General features: G+C 37.6%; 1 long non-coding RNA gene across 1 annotated transcript; it reads left to right on the forward strand.

The window, feature by feature from the left end:
- The first annotated feature begins 212 nt into the window (after positions 1-212).
- On the forward strand, positions 213-10546 carry LOC128655806 (uncharacterized). The gene is made up of 3 exons (XR_008401911.1): positions 213-285; positions 6797-6943; positions 10275-10546. It is a non-coding gene; the product is annotated as an uncharacterized LOC128655806 (long non-coding RNA).
- The last annotated feature ends 12333 nt before the right edge of the window (positions 10547-22879 follow it).

Here is a 22879-nt window from a genome sequence, read left to right on the forward strand (position 1 = left end):
TTTTATCTTTATTGTTCCTGTAACATTTCCTGGAGGCATTCTGGGACTGGGAAGTAAGTACCTTGTCAGCGGGACAACATAGGTTTTGTGGGTTGATCTGTGATCAGATGGGTGGAGCCACATGTTGTGAAGTAGGTGTGGCTTTGTGGAATGTAGGCGGAGCTGGGGCAGTTCCTAGTTTTTCTCTGGAAACAGAACATTTCCTTTCAAGGGGAGATTGCAGTAAGAACAGTGAGCCAGAGCTCCAACCTGTGACAATCCCACAGGAATCATGGGATGTGCTTGGTGAGGCTGTGCATTCACATTCATTACTTTAGGGAATTGTCAATGGTATTTTAGACTAAATATAGGAAATAGTGACTGCAGGTTGGTGTATAAAAGGGCATCAATAGATATGAAAAAAAGAACTCTTAAGATACCTTCATAGAGGATAAAAAGGATGTCCAGAAGACTATGAACTCAGGAAACAGCTTGATTTAGCTTTTCAATATTTATTTTGTTACAAGTCAATATACTCTTTGTACTTATAGGTTGTATTGGATTAAAGCGGGATGTTTCTTATAGATATATTCATTGTTCTAATGCCATCAGCAATTTATGTAGTATACAACCTGTTAATAAATTAGGTTTCCTATTTTAGGAGTGTAAAACAATAAGGCCGATATTTGACCTCATTACAGTGCAACGTAGGTGCAAAGCAGCTCAGGAAGCAAACACCAGCTTAGAACTCAGATTGTGGTGACATAACAGATAAGCTCAGAACCCAGAGGATGGTGCCAGATAATTAGAAGCTCTAATGAAGTACCAGTTGTAACCCAAGTCTATAGTCAGATAGCAAGTCAGTGGGTCAGGTTGAGATGGTCAATCAAAGCCAAATAAAGAGCCAAATAAAGAGTCTAAGGGAAAGCCAATGGTCAGGACACATAGATAAGATGAAGCACCAAGAGATATAGACAAAAAGGCCAGGAGGACAGGAACCAGAGGAAAACAAACATACAATGCAAAAAAGCCTAGAACATCAGAAACCATTAATCAATCATTTGCAAACTGACTTATCAGGGCTTGACTGGAGATCTTATCAAAGGCAGGTATGGCAGCTACAGACCAGTGTCCCCCATTTACCCCTGGCTAGGACACAGCTGGAACTGTTAAGATGTATCCCTTCCAACACATGCTTAGGTGGCCACTGTCATTGCTGCACAAAAACTTGTGTCTCAGCGGAGTTCCTCAGCCCTGCCATGTCAACAGATGTGGGTGAAAAATGTCCAAATAATTTGACATGTTTTAATAAGGTTTTACATGCAGTAATCAGTTATACTAGTTACAAAGGGTATTTTGACCCTTTATTTTGACCCTTTAGGACTATTAGAGGAAGTTAAAAAGTTTTGTCCAATTACAGCAAAAAGTAATTTATGCGCTCACTGTAAACTTTGTACAAATGACATAAATAACCTTCTGCTGACATTGTTTGTCTTGTGCAAAATGAAAATCCAACAGCTTTTTCAATTAGACTAGAGGACGGTGATATCTTTTGTAGCTATCAATCATCCAGAAAGGATTAACACCAGAAATGTAAACGTGGCCAGGGTCTTCTGAAAGACATTAGCATTTTCTGAATTCTCTACTGCCTGAAGAAATGTATACTTTTTTTTTCTAATTTCATAATGCTATATGATCATTTGCTTTAAGGGACATGAAGCCACATTATTTTTCCTTTTATGGCTCGAATAGAACCGGCAATTTTGAACAACTTTCCAGTTTACTTCTGTTTTCAAATTTGCTTTGTTCTCTTATTCTTTGCTGGAGGAGCAGCAGTGCACTACTGTGAGCTAGCTGAACACATCTAGTCAGCTAATCACAAGAGACAAATGTGTGCTGTGCTGGCACCAATCATCAGATAGCTCCCAGTAGTGTAGGATATGTACATATTATTAATCAACAGCGGGTACCAAGTGATCAAAGTACCTTTGAAAATTGAAGTGAATTTAATAGTCTTATAATTACATAAAGTAAAGTCCCAATTAGACATTCATGATTTAGATAGAGCATACAATTTTAAACAACTTTCCAATTAATTTTGCTTCCTTCTCTTTGCAGAAAGGTTTATCTAGGACAGCTCAGGAGCAGCAAAGAACCTAGGTTCTAGCTGCTGATTGGTGGCTGCATATATATAGCGATTGTGATTGGCTTACCCATGTGTTCAGTTAGAAAGCAGTAGTGCATTGTTGCTCGTTCAACAAATAATACCAAGAGAATGAAGCAAATTTGATAATAGAAGTAAACTGGAAAGTTGTTTAAAATTTTATGTTCTACCTAAATCATGAAAGAAAAATGTTGGGTTGTATGTCCCTTTAAGAGCCTTTTAAAACTAAAGGTGTTTACCAGCTAAATCCATTTGTGTACCTTAAAAGTCCAACATTCCATTTTTTAGCCATTTTATTATGCGCGCAATATGAACAAATACACATAAAATAGAAACAAGATTACTACAGTAAAGATGCAGAGAATAAACAAATAAAAGTCACTCCTGGAATCTGTTAACAGAAGAGGGAAATTCCAGCGACAGTCCCAGGGACATAACTGTAAGGGGTCACAGAGGTGTCAAATGAGATCGGGCCCTCACCTCTGGGAGCCACATATGTCTCTGCAGTCTTTAGTGACATTGCTACAGGTGGCCTGGTGGATCTGAACCCCACCTGCATCACACCTATCAGCACACACATATATATTTTTTCCTAGCCACTTTCACTGGGTGTCGCAGCCTAACCTCATCAACAGTGCTAAACTGGAAGCTTCTAATTAAGTTTTTAAAAAAGGTTTTATACTGGATTTTTAGATCAGTATCTGTGCATATTATTCTTTATAGTAGTATCTACTACATGCATTTATATGAAAATTGGTGTACACTGTCCCTTTAAAATGTAGTTATCATTTCTAAATAACTGCATACAGCAGGTAATGGTGCAGATTATCATATAATATATTATATAAAAAAAAGTATATGGTAAAATTCACCTCCAGCATATTGCACTTATTGATTTTATGTAGACCTGTTTTAGCATTAAACTGTGTATAACAAGGTTAAAACAAATCTTGACTCCTGTATAACTGTCATTATTTTTCTTTTTTACTAATTTATTTCAATGTATGATGTCAAAGATTTTAAAAATATTCTTGTTTAAGCCATCTAAGTGTGCAGTTTCCTGCAGCTGACAGTTGTTATCTAACATCTGCCTGTGTTCAAAAGCTCTGATTTTACTTTATTCTGTTTCCAGGTACACAGAAATGACTCACAATGACAAAATCAGGATATGTTTATAACTGGGCTCACTTTCTTCTTACAGGATGGGCTTGAGACAATGTGGTTTTCTGCAAACAAGTTATTTGGAACATTGAGCTACATTGTCATTTGCTTGAATGTTATTTAGCCTTTATCTGATGCAAATTATTATTTTTTATTATTATTTCAAAGAATGCTAAGTACATAAATATAAAAATAGAATACACAGAACTGCAACCAAGCAGAAAAAATGTAAACATATCCATCTCCCTTTAACCCAGAGTCATTTGACAATTTTAAATTTTTAAAATCCTCTTTTAACTGAATCTATAACATATCTATTTTTTATATTAAAAATAAATCATATTATAGTCTTTAATAAAATAATGTATAGACTTGCTTCTCCATAGCTGAACCTAATCATGCTTTTGTTTATATAAATTAATGCAAATATTACATTACCGTTGATGTGAAGGGAATATGTGTAATTATAATATTAGGAGTCAGTACCTCTGTAGTTTTTTTTGATAATAACTTCATTCTACAATTTTTTCTTAGCTCTGACTAAGATGTAAGAGAAAATATTATTAAAAGCAGGGAGGTTGCACTCAATTTATAATACATTTTAAGCTAAGCTTTTATTGCCACACATTTTTAAATAAACAGCAAATGAACAACAGCACTATAAAACTGTCTCATGCATAATGTCTGTGATTAAAACGACAGTCAAGTCAAAATTAAACTGTCATTTTTTTCAGATAGGGCAGACACTTTTAAACAACTTTCCAATTTACTTTTATCATCAAATTTGCTTTGTTCTCTTGGTATTCTTTGTGAAAAGCCAAACCTAGGTAGACTCATATGCTAATTTATAAGCCATTGAAGGCCACCCCTTATCTCACTGCATTTAGACAGTTTTTCACAGCTAAACAGCGCTAGTTTGTGTGTGCCCTATAGATAAAATTGGGCTCACTCCCGTGGATTTATTTATGAGTCGGCACTGAATGGCTAAAATGCAAGTCTGTCAAAAGCACTGAAATAAGTTTGCAGTCTGCAGAGGCTTAGATACAAGGTAATCACAGAGGTAAAAAGTATATTAATATAATCGTGTTGGTTATGCAAAACTGGGGAATGGGTAATAAAGGGATTATCTATCTTTTTAAACAATAAAAATTCTGGCGTAGACTGTCCCTTTAAGCACCCAGAAGGGATGTAAAACCTTTAAGGCTGTTTAATGATAGTGTTGTCCTTGTACCATTTTTTTATTAAATTGTATTACACGTTGAGTGCAAACTTTCCTGTTTTGGATTTACTGAAAATGTTTTGGTTAGGCTTGCCGTCTCTTGGTTGCAGAGTTTAATATTGGAAAACAACAAGTGGGTGCATGAAAATTTTTGTATAGAAACACTTTAGCAATTTTTCTTCCATTAGCAAAAATGCTTCTAGTAAAAGATATTACTGTTTTTCATCAGCATATGCACATATGCTGTGAGTGCACCAGCATTCAAACACTGCACCTTATAAGAAGTCAGCAATGGTTTGTATTACACAAATGAAGTCTTCACAACGCCATAAACACCACCAGCAGCTCTCTGAGCAGGCACAGTCTTAAAATCGTGAATGATGCTCTAGTCACACGTACCATATGTAGGTATGCTGCTGAAACAGTAATGACTTTTACTAGAAGCATTTCTGCTAATAGAAATATGTTGCAAAATGCTCCTATTTAAAATCATAATGCACCTATTCACATTTCAGTTTTGACCTTTCTGTCCCTTTAAGCTTTGTGTGGACTAGATTTCGGAGAATGTGGGGTAGCAAGTATAGAAGGGGTTAATGGATGGCCTAGTTTGAGCAGTTAAAGGGACAGTTTACTCAAAAAATGTCTCCCCATTAATTTGTTCCCAATGATCCACTTTACCTGCTGGAATGTATTAAATTGTTTACAAGTATTTCCATTACCCTTGTATTTGAATTAGTTTATTTTGCCTGTGGTATCCCCACCCATCCTGAAAGTTTTTGGCCTCAAGGCCAAGCTGTGTTAACACTATTACACTCCCGGTGGGTTATAGAAGCGATACGGTGATAATATGTTAATTTTGCATCGTTCTCTCCAAGCATTGGTGATTGGTTTATAGACAGATATAAGATAAAGAAGCAGGTATATGTACACAAGGTGATAAAGTAATGAGATCTGATTATACCTACAAGCTCAACACATTTTATTAGGTTGTGTGGCTTCAAAATACAAAATCAGCTAATTTATATACACAAATAAGCCGTAAAAAAAAGAAAATCTCATACATTTTATACTCTGCAGCTGGTAAAAAAAGTAATTGGAAACACATTAAGGGAAAAACAATTTTATAGTATACTGTCCCTTTAAGGCCTTGGCTGCTTCTGATTGGGGTATGAATGTGCAGGTTTGAATTTCTGTGTACTGTTAAAAGTTGTGTGAAAACCAACTATGATGATAATCCTTTGTTTTGTGTATTCTCTGCATAGCTAGAGAGAAAATTCTGTGCACACACTCAGAATAATTGTTTTCATAGAGCAGTTAAGGATAAAATCTATAGACATTTTGATACATTTTACAATATAATGGGTCAATTTAGATATCTGAGTTCATACACTTTAGGTATAAAAGATATACTTGTTAAATGTATTAAAGGGAATTTTTATTGTTTAAAAAGATAGATAATCCCTTTATTACCCATTCCCCAGCTTTGCATAACAAACACAGTTATATGAATATACTTTTTACCTCTTTGATTACCTTGTATCTAAGCCTCTGCGAACTGCCCCCTAATTAAGATTCTTTTGACAGACTTGCATTTCAACCAATCAGTGCTAACTGCTAGGTAACTCCACGTGCGTGAGCAAAGTGTTATCTATATGACACACATGAACTAACACCCTCTAGTGTTGAAAAACTTTCAAAATGCATTTAGCTAAGAGGCAGCCTTCAAGGTCTAAGAAATTAGCATATGAACCTCCTAGGTTTAGCTTTCAACTAAGAATACCAAGAGAACAAAGCAAAATTGGTGATAAAAGTAAATTGGAAAGTTGTTTAAAATGACATGTCCTATCTGAATCATGAAAGTTTATTTTGGACTAGACTGTCCCTTTAATTCAATCAGAAGAGCATCTTAGAAGAGTAATTGTTTTTACATTTAATTAATAAATTACCACCTCATTTATACTATTATAAAATAATTAAAGATTGTATAATGAAGCACAAATAATGTTGCAAAACACTGTTGCCATAAAGTACTAAAGACACGTGCACACTCCTGAGCTCTTATGAGCCTACCTAGTTTTACTCTTTAATAAAAGATACCAAGAAAACAAAGCAAATTTGATAACAGAAGTAAATTAGAAAGTTGCTTAACATTGCATGTTCTATCTGAATCATGAAAGTTTAATTTTGACTTTACTGTCCCTTTAAATTTAACTATCTAGTTACCACATGCTTGGCAGCCAGATCTAACCCCCCTTCATTATCCCCACGCACAGTGCTGTCAGGTCCTGTGAGAGACAATGTACCAAACACAGGTCTAAGCAGGTAATCTGGCTTCCTTCCTTGCTGTGGGCAGAGCAGATCCAAGGATCAGACTGAAAACGGAAGATGTGAGATCTCTGGCTCCATTCTAATGCCCTTGTGTGAGCATCTATTTCACCATATGGGTTAATAAGCATCATAGTTATATGATTGTCTTCTTTTCTAGGGGGACTTGTATGTGTCTCTGTGCATGTGTGGGGCTTCGTATGTATGTATGTGTGTATGTATGTGTGTGTGTCTGTATGTCTATATGTGTGTATGTATGTGTGTGTCTGTATGTCTATATGTGTGTATGTATGTGTGTGTCTGTATGTCTATATGTGTGTATGTATGTGTGTGTGTGTCTGTATGTGTGTGTGTGTCTGTATGTCTATATGTGTGTATGTATGTGTGTGTGTCTGTATGTCTATATGTGTGTATGTATGTGTGTGTCTGTATGTCTATATGTGTGTATGTATGTGTGTGTCTGTATGTCTATATGTGTGTATGTGTGTGTGTGTCTGTATGTCTATATGGGTGTATGTATGTGTGTGTATGTATGTCTATATGTGTGTATGTATGTGTGTGTCTGTATGTCTATATGTGTGTATGTATGTGTGTGTCTGTATGTCTATATGTGTGTATGTATGTGTATGTGTGTATGTATGTGTGTGTCTGTATGTCTATATGTGTGTATGTGTGTGTGTGTGTCTGTATGTGTGTGTGTCTGTATGTGTGTGTGTCTGTATGTCTATATGTGTGTATGTATGTGTGTGTCTGTATGTCTATATGTGTGTATGTATGTGTGTTTGTGTCTGTATGTGTGTGTGTCTGTATGTCTATATGTGTGTATGTATGTGTGTTTGTGTCTGTATGTGTGTGTGTCTGTATGTCTATATGTGTGTATGTATGTGTGTGTCTGTATGTCCATATGTGTGTATGTATGTGTGTGTCTGTATGTCTATATGTGTGTATGTATGTGTGTGTGTGTCTGTATGTGTGTGTGTCTGTATGTGTGTGTGTCTGTATGTCTATATGTGTGTATGTGTGTCTGTATGTGTGTGTGTCTGTATGTGTGTGTGTCTGTATGTCTATATGTGTGTATGTATGTGTGTGTCTGTATGTCCATATGTGTGTATGTATGTATCTGTATGTGTGTCTGTATGTTTGTATATGTGTGTGTGTATGTATGTGTGTGTCTGTATGTCTATATGTGTGTATGTATATATCTGTATGTGTGTCTGTATGTTTGTAATGTGTGTGTGTATGTATGTGTGTGTCTGTATGTCTATATGTGTGTATGTATGTATCTGTATGTGTGTCTGTATGTTTGTATATGTGTGTGTCTGTATGTCCATATGTGTGTATGTATGTATCTGTATGTGTGTCTGTATGTTTGTATATATGTGTGTATGTATGTGTGTGTCTGTATGTCTATATGTGTGTATGTATATGTGTGTGTGTCTGTATGTCTATATGTGTGTATGTATGTGTGTGTCTGTATGTCTATATGTGTGTATGTATGTATCTGTATGTGTGTCTGTATGTTTGTATATGTGTGTGTCTGTATGTCCATATGTGTGTATGTTTGTATATATGTGTGTGTGTATGTATGTGTGTGTCTGTATGTCTATATGTGTGTATGTATATGTGTGTGTGTCTGTATGTCTATACGTGTCTATGTATGTGTTGGGCTTTGTATGTATGTGTGTTTGTGTCTGTGTGTGTATGTATGTTTGTGTGTCTGTATTTGTGTGTGTTTATGTATGTGTGTGTATGTCTATATGTGTGTATGTATGTGTGTGTGTGTATGTTGTTGTCTATATGTGTCTGTATGTCTATATGTATTTGTGTGTCTATGTATGTGTTTGTGTATGTCTATATGTGTGTATGTATGTGTGTATGTCTATATGTGTGTATGTATGTGTGTGTCTGTATGTCTATATGTGTGTATGTATGTGTGTGTCTGTATGTCTATATGTGTGTATGTGTGTGTGTGTCTGTATGTCTATATGGGTGTATGTATGTGTGTGTATGTATGTCTATATGTGTGTATGTATGTGTGTGTCTGTATGTCTATATGTGTGTATGTATGTGTGTGTCTGTATGTCTATATGTGTGTGTGTATGTATGTGTGTGTCTGTATGTCTATATGTGTGTATGTGTGTGTGTGTGTCTGTATGTGTGTGTGTCTGTATGTCTATATGTGTGTATGTATGTGTGTGTCTGTATGTCTATATGTGTGTATGTATGTGTGTTTGTGTCTGTATGTGTGTGTGTCTGTATGTCTATATGTGTGTATGTATGTGTGTTTGTGTCTGTATGTGTGTGTGTCTGTATATCTATATGTGTGTATGTATGTGTGTGTCTGTATGTCCATATGTGTGTATGTATGTGTGTGTCTGTATGTCTATATGTGTGTATGTATGTGTGTGTGTGTCTGTATGTGTGTGTGTCTGTATGTGTGTGTGTCTGTATGTCTATATGTGTGTATGTGTGTCTGTATGTGTGTGTGTCTGTATGTGTGTGTGTCTGTATGTCTATATGTGTGTATGTATGTGTGTGTCTGTATGTCCATATGTGTGTATGTATGTATCTATATGTGTGTCTGTATGTTTGTATATGTGTGTGTGTATGTATGTGTGTGTCTGTATGTCTATATGTGTGTATGTATATATCTGTATGTGTGTCTGTATGTTTGTAATGTGTGTGTGTATGTATGTGTGTGTCTGTATGTCTATATGTGTGTATGTATGTATCTGTATGTGTGTCTGTATGTTTGTATATGTGTGTGTCTGTATGTCCATATGTGTGTATGTATGTATCTGTATGTGTGTCTGTATGTTTGTATATATGTGTGTGTGTATGTATGTGTGTGTCTGTATGTCTATATGTGTGTATGTATATGTGTGTGTGTCTGTATGTCTATATGTGTGTATGTATGTGTGTGTCTGTATGTCTATATGTGTGTATGTATGTATCTGTATGTGTGTCTGTATGTTTGTATATGTGTGTGTCTGTATGTCCATATGTGTGTATGTTTGTATATATGTGTGTGTGTATGTATGTGTGTGTCTGTATGTCTATATGTGTGTATGTATATGTGTGTGTGTCTGTATGTCTATACGTGTCTATGTATGTGTTGGGCTTTGTATGTATGTGTGTTTGTGTCTGTGTGTGTATGTATGTTTGTGTGTCTGTATTTGTGTGTGTTTATGTATGTGTGTGTATGTCTATATGTGTGTATGTATGTGTGTGTGTGTATGTTGTTGTCTATATGTGTCTGTATGTCTATATGTATTTGTGTGTCTATGTATGTGTTTGTGTATGTCTATATGTGTGTATGTATGTGTGTATGTCTATATGTGTGTATGTATGTGTGGAACTCTGTATGTATGTACAGTATAGAGATAAAACAAATAAAAGATACAATATGAATTACATTTCCCTTAGGATGATACTGCTCGCCAGAAGTCTCCCCCCCCCCCCCCCCCACTCGATCAAAAGATGCAAATGTGTAGAATTCTTTTTTGGCTTCAATATATTTCTCAAGAAACCAAAAGATCACAATAGTGAAGAACTGACGAAACACAAAGAACACTAAGTGGAAAGTACTCACAAGATATCTTGGGTTATCTGATGCATATATTCTCTCCTCGGAAAAAGATTGATATTGAAGACATGATGTAGTAAAATATGGTTAATAAAAACTTTTGAAATACAAAGTATTTTTATCAGCTTAATTTCGGTAACTCTACGCGTTTCAGTAAAATTGCCTTTCTCAAGAGCACATGCTCTTGAGAAAGGCACCAATCAGCCAGCACTACCCAGGGTGCTGAACCAAAAATGGGTTGGCTCCTAAGCTTACAAGTTGAAAGCAATCGCGATTTACTCTAGAATGATTACTGCATCCTCAGAGCTGTGGTAAATTTTTGCGAAACAAAAACGTCGCCAAAACACATAAAAAATACATTTCAAAGTACACTTACACTCATAATAACACCATCTAATAACAATTATTCCAAAAAATATTGCACAAAAAGTTATGAGATCTCATGGCTTTAACATAGCAACAAGGCAAGCAAAGGGCTTTAACATAGAGATGAATACATACACTGTATATATATATATATATATATATATATATATATTTGCGCTGCGGAATCTGTTGGCGCTCTACAAATAACAGATAATAATAATAATATATATGTAAACATATGTATTAATGTATGTATATCTGTATATATGTATTTACAGACATATATATACACATATAAATACGTAAATTCATATGTATACATATATAGACACATACATAAGAGCATTGGAGCCCATTGCAGATAAAAACATGAAAATACTTTTTATGCAATATTCATATTAAATAAAGTGCTATAGTTATGTATTTACTATAAATATTTCACATGCCAATGTTTTGCCCATAGCAGAATCTGTTCTTATTATTTTTAAATAGATATTCCTATATATATCTGTATATATCTATACCTAGGGCTTTTTTTGTGGGGGTACTCACCGGTACTGAGTACCCCCACCTCTGCCAACTCATAAGAGGTAATATTTGCAATTATCATTAGTGTTGTCGTGAACATAAAAATTTGGGTTCTCGAACTGCGAACGCAAACTTCCACAACTGTTCGCGAACGTGCGAACTGTGTGAACCGCCATAGACTTCAATAGGCAGGCGAATTTTAAAACCCACAGGGACTCTTTCTGGCCACAATAGTGATGGAAAAGTTGTTTCAAAGGGACTTACACCTGGACTGTGGCATGCCGGAGGGGGATTCATGGCAAAACTCCCATGGAAAATTACATAGTTGATGAGGAGTCTGGTTTTAATCCATAAAGGGCATAAATCACCTAACATTCCTAAATTGTTTGGAATAACGTGCTTTAAAACATCAGGTATATTGTTGTATCGATCAGGTAGTGTAAGGGTTACGCCCGCTTCACAGTGACAGACCAAACTCCCCGTTTAACGCACCGCGAACAACCGCAAACAGTCCATTTGCACAACCGCAAACTCCCCATTTGCACAAGGTTGGATACCAAGCTAGCCATGTCCCGTTCCTTATCCTCACTGATGTCATTGAAGGTCTCTTCCTCCACCCAGCCACGTACAACACCAAGGGTCCCCGAAAGGTGACAACAAGCCCCCTGGGACGCCTGCTGTGTTTGGTCTTCCACCTCCTCAAAGCCACCTTCCTCCTCTGACTCCTCTTCTTCAGACTCCTCTCTCTGCATTGCCTCTCTTTGCATTATTATAAGGTGTGTTAAGTAGTACTATTCCTATCAGTTTAATCCCTGTTACGTCCCCTATCAGGGGACGTGTATATGGCATCGATTTTAGGAACCGGGAGATGGAAAAAGATGCTTGGTCGGTTCTCCTACTTCAAATATGGGACAATGCGCGTGCAATCTAATGTGCCACCAGATAGGAGTGGTGTGTTAAGTAGTTCTATTCTTATCAGTTTAATCCTTGTTACGTCCCCTATCAGTGTTGTTTTTTTTAAATGTACACTACTGTTACACCAGATATGAGTTGCACTGGTGTGACACTGTGCCCTGGCAGACAGGCACTGAAATGCACACGTGTGAAGGAAACTGACTGCTATTATTTCACAGTCAAAAAAGTGTTGTTTTTTTAAATGTACACTACTGTTACAACAGATATGAGTTGCACTGGTGTGACACTGTGCCCTGGCAGGCACTGAAACGCACACGTGTGAAGGAAACTGACTGCTATTATTTCACAGTCAAAAAAGTGTTTTTTTTTTATATGTACACTACTGTTACACCAGATATGAGTTGCACTGGGGTGACACTGTGCCCTGGCAGGCACTGAAACGCACACGTGTGAAGGAAACTGACTGCTATTATTTAACACAGTCAAAAAAGTGTTGTTTTTTTTAAATGTACACTACTGTTACACCAGATATGAGTTGCACTGGGGTGACACTGTGCCCTGGCAGGCACTGAAACGCACACGTGTGAAGGAAACTGACTGCTATTATTTAACACAGTCAAAAAAGTGTTTTTTTTTTTTAAATGTACACTACTGTTACACCAGATATGAGTTGCACTGGGGTGACACTGTGCCCTGGCAGGCACGTAAACGCACACGTGTGAAGGAAACTGACTGCTATTATTTAACACAGTCAAAAAAGTGTTGTTTTTTTTAAATGTACACTACTGTTACACCAGATATGAGTGGTGGCACTCGGCAAGTGGGCACAGTATACGCTGTAAGTCTGACACACACGCTGGCAGGCAGGCAACTGCAATTAGATTATACAGGGAAAAAAAAGCAGACTGATGTTCTAGCCCTAAAAAGGGCTTTTTGGGGTGCTGTCCTTACAGCAGAGATCAGATGAGTCCTTCAGGACTGTAGTGGACACTGAATACACTAGCCTAGCTATCGATTTCCCTATTAAATCAGCAGCAGCTACACTGTCCCTCCTCTCACTAAGAATGCAGCTTCCGAATGAATCTAAAATGGATGCTGTCCAGGAGGTAGGAGGGTCTGGGAGGGAAGGTCTGCTGCTGATTGGCTGGAATGTGTCTGCTGACTGTGAGGTACAGGGTCAAAGTTTTACTCAATGATGACGAATAGGGGGCGGATCGAACATCGCATATGTTCGCGCGACGAACGCGAACAAGCTATGTTCGCCCGCCGCGGCGAACGCGAACAAGCTATGTTCGTCGGGAACTATTCGCCGGCGAACTATTCGCGACATAACTAATTATCATGTAAATACTCTAGTTTTCACAAGTGGGGGCTTCAAAATGCATCAAACATTGTAAATAAGGAGTACCGACACCTTTTTTCTTGATTATCAGCACCTTTTTTTTGAGTACCGGCACCTTTTCTTTTAGAAAAAAAAAACACTGTCTCTGCCTATATATAATCATCTATATATACTGTATACAGTGGGGCAGAAAAGTATTTAGTCAGCCACCAATTGTGCAAGTTCTCCCACTTAAGAAGATGAGAGAGGCCTGTAATTTTCATCATAGGTATACCTCAACTATGAGAGACAAAATGTGGAAACAAATCCAGACAATCACATTGTCTGATTTGGAAAGAATTTATTTGCAAATTATGGTGGAAAATAAGTATTTGGTCAATATCAAAAGTTCATCTCAATACTTTGTTATATATCCTTTGTTGGCAATGACAGAGGTCAAACGTTTTCTGTAAGTCTTCACAAGGTTGTCACACACTGTTGCTGGTATGTTGGCCCATTCCTGCATGCAGATCTCCTCTAGAGCAGTGATGTTTTGGGGCTGTGGCTGGGCAACACGGACTTTCAACTCCCTCCAAAGGTTTTCTATGGGGTTGAGATCTGGAGACTGGCTAGGCCACTCTAGGACCTTGAAATGCTTCTTATGAAGCCACTCCTTCATTGCCCGGGTGGTGTGTTTGGGATCATTGTCATGCTGAAAGACCCAGCCATGTTTCATCTTCAATGCCGTTGCTGATGGAAGGAGGTTTGCACTCAAAATCTCACAATACATGGCCCCATTCATTCTTTTATGTACATGGATCAGTCGTCCTGTTCCCTTTGCAGAGAAACAGCCCCAAAGCATTATTTTGCCACCCCCATGCTTCACATTAGGTATGGTGTTCTTTGGTTGCATCTCGGCATTCTCTCTCCTCCAAACACGACGAGTTGTGTTTCTACCAAACAGTTCAACTTTGGTTTCATCTGACCATATGACATTCTCCCAATCCGCTTCTGGATCATCCAAATGCTCTCTAGCATACTTCAGACGGGCCCGGACATGTACTTGCTTAAGCAGGGGGACATGTCTGGCACTACGGGATCTGAGTCCCTGGCGGGGTAGTGTGTTACTGATGGTAGCCTTTGTTACGTTGGTCCCAGCTCTCTGCAGGTCATTTACTAGGTCCCCCCGTGTGGTTCTGGGATGTTTGCTCACCGTTCTTGTGATCATTTTGACCCCACGGGGTGAGATCTTGCGTGGAACCCCAGATCGAGGAAGATTATCAGTGGTCTTGTATGTCTTCCATTTTCTAATTATTGTTCCCACAGTTGATTTCTTCACACCAAGCTGCTTGCCTATTGCAGATTCAGTCTTCCCAGCCTGGTGCAGGTCTACAATTTTGTTTCTGGTGTCCTTCGACAGCTCTTTGGTCTTCACCATAGTGGAGTTTGGAGTGTGACTGTTTGAGGTTGTGGACAGGTACCTTTTATACTGATAACAAGTTCAAACAGGTGCCATTAATACGGGTAATGAGTGGAGGACAGAGGAGCCTCTTAAGGAAGAAGATACAGGTCTGTGAGAGCCAGAAATCTTGCTTGTTTGTAGGTGACCAAATACTTATTTTCCACCATAATATGCAAATAAATTCTTTCCAAATCAGACAATGTGATTGTCTGGATTTGTTTCCACATTTTGTCTCTCATAGATGAGGTATACCTATGATGAAAATTACAGGCCTCTCTCATCTTCTTAAGTGGGAGAACTTGCACAATTGGTGGCTGATTAAATACTTTTTTGCCCCACTGTATATGTATAGATATATTTTGTACGAAAAAACATCAGATGTAGAGTATATAGAAATATGTATTTTTGAATAAATAGAACATATTCTTGTATGTGCAAAACATTGGAATGTGAAATATTAATATTTTCATGTCGGGTTAGCGCACATAAGAATATGCGATCGGGTTTTGCGTGAGAGTGGGGTGTTATTTTTTCACTTTATGTGATCCGTTGACTTCAGTGGGGGAATACGTTAACTCGCACTGTAAGTTCGGCTTTTTGCAAGCGTTATGTTAGCCCGAGCGATATAACTTTTTACCAGTGCAACCCGACACGTGCAAAAAGGTTACTTCTAGCACAATTAGCGCTACAGCAAAAGCGCTAAATATCGCTCCACTTGTAATCTAGCCCTATATCATTTAGTAGTTAACTCACTTTTTGAATTTAGGTAGTTTTAATGAAAAAACATTTTATTTATAGATTTTTGAGGAGCATTCAGAAAGTGAAAGTATTTTCTGTACATGCCATGCAAATGTATGGAAAAATCAAATGGGTTTATATGTGTTTATTGCAAATGCACTCTGTCCTAAGAGTACTTTATTGTAAATAGTGCATGAGGCAAACCCATCATGTGTCCTCTTGATGTCTGACAAATGCTAACAATCTATAGAAAAGCTTACCGGAAGCACGCACGGCACACAAGCAAATATTGCTGACACATAAACAATTCATTGGATCTTGGCTGAAAAATGACACTTGTATCTAATGTTAAGTATTGCTAAAGTGGCCATGCTGTTATACCCTGTACATTAGCTCTGCATTATTCTATATGCAGTTCTGTTTCACATCAAAGACTGTTTTACTAATGATCCCAGTGGGTCAATGTAAGTTTATGGAACATATTGTTTTGTTTAAAGGAAAAATAAATGCAAGAAAGCTCTCTGTGTTAGAGCATTTTATTTTTGCACTGTTGCTCACATCTAACACTCTGCTAGATTACAAGTGTTGCGATATGGCTATACCACTGAAAAATTGGCCATTGTGCTTGGAATGGCCAGTAACGCATATTATGAGTCGCGGCGGTATAGCTATACCGCAAGCATTTTAGCCTGTAACACAGCGTCCATTCTGCACTCCAAAAAATACCGCCATCTGAGACCAGTAGTTATGAATTTTGTATAACAAAAATGTTTCACAAAACTCATAACTAAAATGTTACAAAGTACACTGACACCCATAAACTGCCTATTAACCCCTAAACCACACCTTCCCACATCGCAAACACTATATTAAACCCATTAACCCCCAATCTGCCGCCCACCCACATCGCGACTATTAAATAAACCTGTTAGCTCCTAATCCACTGCCACCTGACATCGCCGACACTAAATAAACATATTAACCCCTAAACCACCGCCCCCCACATCGCCAACACTATAATAAAGTATTAACCCCTAAACCTCCAGCCCCCCACATCGTAACTAATAAACTAAACCTATTAACCCCTAAACCTCCAGCCCCCCACATTGTAACTACTTAACTAAACCTATTAACCCCTAAACCACTGGCCCCCCACATCGCAAAAAACACTAAATTAAACTATTAACCCCTAAACTTAACACCCCATAACTTTAAATTTAAATTACAATATAACTATCTTTAAATAAATAAAAACTTAACAGGGAAATAAAAAAAAACTACGTTTATATTATACACCCTGTTCCAAATTATTATGCCAATGGTATCTTTGTCATTTACCTAAATAATTGATGTAAACAACAGTCAGCATAATTCTCATGTTATCAACTATTAAGAGTACAATTCAAATTTTATTGAACAAACCTCCTAATGATAACAGTATTTTTTTTTCAAAATAAAAAACTTACAATGCACTGTTCCAAATTATTACGCACAGTAAGTTTCAAAACACTTTATAGGTTGTAAATAACTGAAAATTGGCATTTGTTGTGTTTGCAGCATATTTACTGAAATCAAAAGCTATTTCAATCAAACTTTGAACAACATTTTAACTTTTTAAACATTTTAACAGGTCACGTTACATTTTAACATAGGACCCCTTATTTTATAGCAGCTTCACAAGTCTTGCATCCACTGAACTTGTGAGTTTTTGGACAGTTTCTGCTTCAATTTGTTTGCAAGATGTCAGAATAGCCTCCCAGAGCTGCTGTTTGGATGTAAACTGCCTCCCACCCTCATAGATGCTCTGCTTGAGGATGCTCCAAAGGTTCTCATTAGGATTGAGGTTAGGGGAAGATGGAGGCCACACCATGACTTTCTCTCCTTTTATCCCCATAGAAGCCATTTATGCAGATGTATTCTTTGCAGCATGAGATGGTGCATTGTCATGCATGAAGATGATTTTATTACGGAAAGCATAGTTCTTCCTTCTGTACAAGGGAAGGAAGTGATCAGTCAGGAACTCCACATACTTTGCAGAGGTCATCTTTACACCTTCGGGGACCCTAAAGGGGCTGACCAGCTCTCTTCCCATGATTCCGGCCCAAAACATGACTCCACCACCACCTTGCTGATGTCGCAGCCTAGTTGGAACATGGTGGCCGTCCACCAACCATCCACTACTCCATCCATCTGGACCATCCAGGGTTGCACGGCACTCATCAGTGAACAGGACTGTTTGAAAATTAGTCTTCAGCCATTTCTGCTTGTGAGCATTGGTTAGTGGTGGCCGAATGGAAGGTTTATGCACAGTTGCAAGACTCTGGAGGACTCTACACCTTGATGTCCGTGGGACTCCAGAGGCACCAGCAGCTTCAAATATCTGTTTGCTGCTATGTAATGGTATTTTAACAGCTGCTCTCTTGATCCAATAGTGCGATGATCACGCTTAAGTTTTCATGAAATAGCTAATGTTTTCATACCTCGTCCAAGGCATTGAACTATTTCACTCTTTTCGGCAGCAGAGAGATCCTTTTTCTTCCCCATATTGCTTGAAAATGGTGCTCTGCTTAATAATGTGGAACACCCTCCTTTAGTAGTTTTTCCTTTAATTGGGCTCACCTGGCAATCTAATTATCACAGGCGTCCGAGATTGTTTTCAGTGATCAAAAGAGCCCTGAGATACAATGCCATCCATGAGTTAAACTGAAAATAAAAATATTTAATCTTTGTGACACTGAAATATAATTTGCATAATAATTTGGAACAGGGTGTAAATTAACCTACCATATCTATTCTAATAAAATAAAAAAACTACCAATTAAAAATCCTAAATTACATGATTAAAAAAAACCTAACACTACAAAAAAAATTAAAAAACTAAATTACAAATTTAAAAAAACTAATACTACGAAAAGAATAAAAAAATCTAAGATTACAAAAAATAATAAACAAAATTATCAAAAATAAAAACAATTACACCTAATCTAATAGCCCTATAAAAATAAAGAAAGCACCCCAAAATAAAAATACCCTCTAAGCTACAAAAAAACTAAACAGCTTTTTTACATAGAAAAAAAATACAATGTCCCCCCCAACAGTAAAACTCACCACCCAACCAACCCCCCAAAATAAAAAACCTAAGTCTGAAAAAAAAAACCTTAAGCTACCCATTGCCCCTAAAGGGGCATTTGTATGGCATTGCCCTTAAAAGGGCATTCAGCTCTTTTACACTGCCCAAACGAAATCTAATTTAAAAAAAAAAACACCCCAAAAAATAAAAAATAAACCTAACACTAATTCCAGAAAATCTACTCACGGTTTCTGAAGTCCGGTCATCCATCTTCAGGCGGCGAGAAGTCTTCATCCAGGTGGCGACACCTTGATCCATCTCGGGGACGTCTTCTATCTTCATCCCGGCGGCGCAGAGCTATCCTGAACGGTGATGACATCCTGTGCGGAGCATCATCTTAATACGATCACCGCTGTACACTGAAGTTGAATGCAAGGTACCCGTTTCAAAATGGCGTACCTTGCATTCCTATTGGCTGATTTGATTCTTCAAATTCAAATCAGCCAATAGGATGAGAGCTTCTGAAATCCTATTGACTGTTCGAATCAGCCAATAGAATGAGAGCTTCTGAAATCCATTGGGCTGTTCAAATCAGCCAATAGGATTTCAGTAGCTCTCATCCTATTGGCTCAGTGCAGGATGTCATCGCCGTCCAGGATAGCTCTGCACCACAGGGATGAAGATAGAAGAAGTCCCTGAGTTAGATAAAGGTGTCGCCGCCTGGATGAGGATGGATGACCGAACTTCAGAAACCATGAGTAGATTTTCTGGGGTTAGTGTTAGGTTTATTTTTTATTTTTTGGGGTGGATTTTTTTACATTAGGGTTCTTTTGGGCACTGTAAAAGAGCTGAATGCCCTTTTAAGGGCAGTATAAAAGAGCTGAATGCCCCCTTAAGGGCAATGCCCATACGAATGCCCCTTTAGGGGCAATGGGTAGCTTAGGTTTTATTTAGACTTAGGTTTTTTTTATTTTGGGGGTTGGTTGGGTGGTGGGTTTTACTGTTGAGGGGACTTTGTATTTTTTTCCTAGGTAAAAGAGCTGTTTAACTTAGGGCAATGCCCTTCAAAAGGCCCTTTTATGGGCTATTGGTAGTTTGTTGTAGGCTAGGGGGTGTTTTTATTTTGGTTTGCTTTTTTATTTTTATAGAGCTATTAGATTAGGTGTAATATTTATTCTATTTGATAATTTCGTTTATTATTTTTGGTGATCTTAGTGTTTTTTTATTTTTTTTCGTAATTTTAGGGTTTTTTAAATTTGTAATGTTAGGTTTTTCATTTTTCGTTTATTTTATTTAGTTAAAATAGTAATGTTAGTTTAATTTATAGTTTAATCATAGTTTTTTTTTATTTCACAGGTAAGTCTATATTTATTTAAAGAAAGTTATATTGTAATTTAAATTTAAAGTTAGTGGGGTTTTAGGTTTAGGGGTTAATAGTTTAATTTAGTGTTTTGCGATGTGGTGGCCCGCGGTTTATAGGTTAATAGGTTTAGTTAATTACGATGTGGGGGGCCGGCAGTTTAGGGGTTAATATATTTAAATAGTGTTGGAGATGTCAGGGGGCGGCAGTTTAGGGGTTAATCATTTTATTTAGTGTCGACAATGTCTGGGGCGGCGGATTAGGGGTTAATGATTTTATTTACTGTTGGAGATGTCGGGGGCGGCAGATAAGGGGTGTCTAGACTAGGGATTTTATGTTAGGGTGTTAGGTTTAAACGTAATTTTCTTTTCCCCATAGACATCAATGGGGCTGCGTTATGGCGATAGCCATTCCACAATCACAGGTGTTAGTTTTTTCTAACATTCTCTCACCATTGATGTCTATGGGGGAAAGTGTGCACGAGCATGTAAACTCAGCCCTTGGCTTTTGTGCGGTATGAAGTTTAACGCACAGCACAAGGAGGTTTTTCAGTAACTCGTAATGGCAGCGCTATGAAAAGTGCAATAACGCAAATGTTTTGGCGTTATTTTTGCACCCTGTTTAGCGCAAAACTCGTAATCTAGATGTATGTCCTCTCCTACAACAGGGTTAAACACATATTTAGGGCCTCTTTATTATTATTATTATTACTTTAATAGTGCATGGACAGAAAAGGTTAGCTTTTGCGAACCTGCCTGCACGTCATCGCAGCTAGCTGGCAGCAGTACACTACCCGCATTTAACATTGCACATGCAGCTGCTTGTGCAATGCCTCCCCCTGCTCATTCTAGGCCAATGGCACGTTAGCAGGGGCTGTCAATCACCCCAGCCAACATTGTCCTTAAAGTGCCATAAAATAGGTTGAATCTGTGCATATCCTAAAATGGCTAATTAAGTAAATATACGCCTAGATTTAGAGTTTTGCGGTAGCCGTCAAAACCAGCGTTAGGGGGTCCTAACGCTGGTTTTTACCGCCCGCTGGTATTTAGAGTCAGTCATTAAAGGGTCTAACGCTCACTTTGCAGCCGCGACTTTTCCATACCGCAGATCTCCCTAACGCCATTTGCGTATCCTATCTTTTCAATGGGATCTTTCTAACGCCGGTATTTATAGTCTTGGCTGAAGTGAGCGTTAGAAATCTAACGACAAAACTCCAGCCGCAGAAAAAAAACAGGAGTTAAGAGCTTTCTGGGCTAACGCCGGTTCATAAAGCTCTTAACTACTGTGCTCTACAGCAGTGATTTTTAACCTTTTTTTTGCCGTGGCACACTTTTTTACATTAAAAAATCCTGTGGCACACCACCATCCCAAAATTTAAAAAAAATCACACATTGTAGCCTAATACAGCATATATATATACACATACACACAAACACACACATACTGTATGTATTGTGCTGTTATGCCATGCCTCCTACAAACTACCCCTGCACTGGGAGTAAAAAACAAGCAAAGTTTAAAAAATATGTCACACTGTTGTCAGTCTGCCGTGGCACACCTGAGGATCTCTCACGGCACACTAGTGTGCCACGGCACACTGGTTGAAAAACACTGCTCTACAGTACACTAACACCCATAAACTACCTATGTACCCCTAAACCGAGGTCCCCCCACATCGCCGCCACTGTATTAAATTTTTTTAACCCCAATCTGCCGACCGCACACTGCCACCACCTACATTATCCCTATGTACCCCTAATCTGCTGCCCCTAACACCGCCGACCCCTATATTATATTTATTAACCCCTAATCTGCCCCCCCAACGTCGCTGCTACCTTACCTACAATTATTAACCCCTAATCTGCCGACCGGACCTCACCGCTACTATAATAAAGTTATTAACCCCTAATCCGCCTCACTGCCGCCTCAATAACCCTATAATAAATATTATTAACCCCTAATCTGCCCTCCCTAACATCGCCGACACCTAACTTCAGGTATTAACCCCTAATCTACCGACCGGACCTCACCGCTACTCTAATAAATGTATTAACCCCTAAAGCTAAGTCTAACCCTAACACTGACACCCCCTAAATTAAATATAATTTAAATCTAACGAAATAAATTAACTCTTATTAAATAAATTATTCCTATTTAAAGCTAAATACTTACCTGTAAAATAAACCCTAATATAGCTACAATATAACGAATAAATACATTGTAGCTATTTTAGGATTTATATTTATTTTACAGGCAACTTTGTAATTATTTTAACCAGGTACAATAGCTATTAAATAGTTAATAACTATTTAATAGTTACCTAGTTAAAATAATTACAAAATTACCTGTAAAATAAATCCTAACCTAAGTTACAATTAAACCTAACACTACACTATCAATAAATTAATTAAATACAATACCTACAAATAAATACAATTAAATAAACTAACTAAAGTACAAAAAATAAAAAAGAACTAAGTTACAAAAAATAAAAAAATATTTACAAACATTAGAAAAATATTACAACAATTTTAAGCTAATTACACCTACTCTAAGCCCCCTAATAAAATAACAAAGCCCCCCAAAATAAAAAAATGCCCTACCCTATTCTAAAATTAAAATAGAAAATCTCTTTTACCTTACCAGCCCTTAAAAGGGCCTTTTGCAGGGCATGCCCCAAATAAT

The sequence above is a fragment of the Bombina bombina genome, chromosome 4, assembly GCF_027579735.1.
Source record: "Bombina bombina isolate aBomBom1 chromosome 4, aBomBom1.pri, whole genome shotgun sequence".
NCBI lineage: Eukaryota > Metazoa > Chordata > Amphibia > Anura > Bombinatoridae > Bombina > Bombina bombina.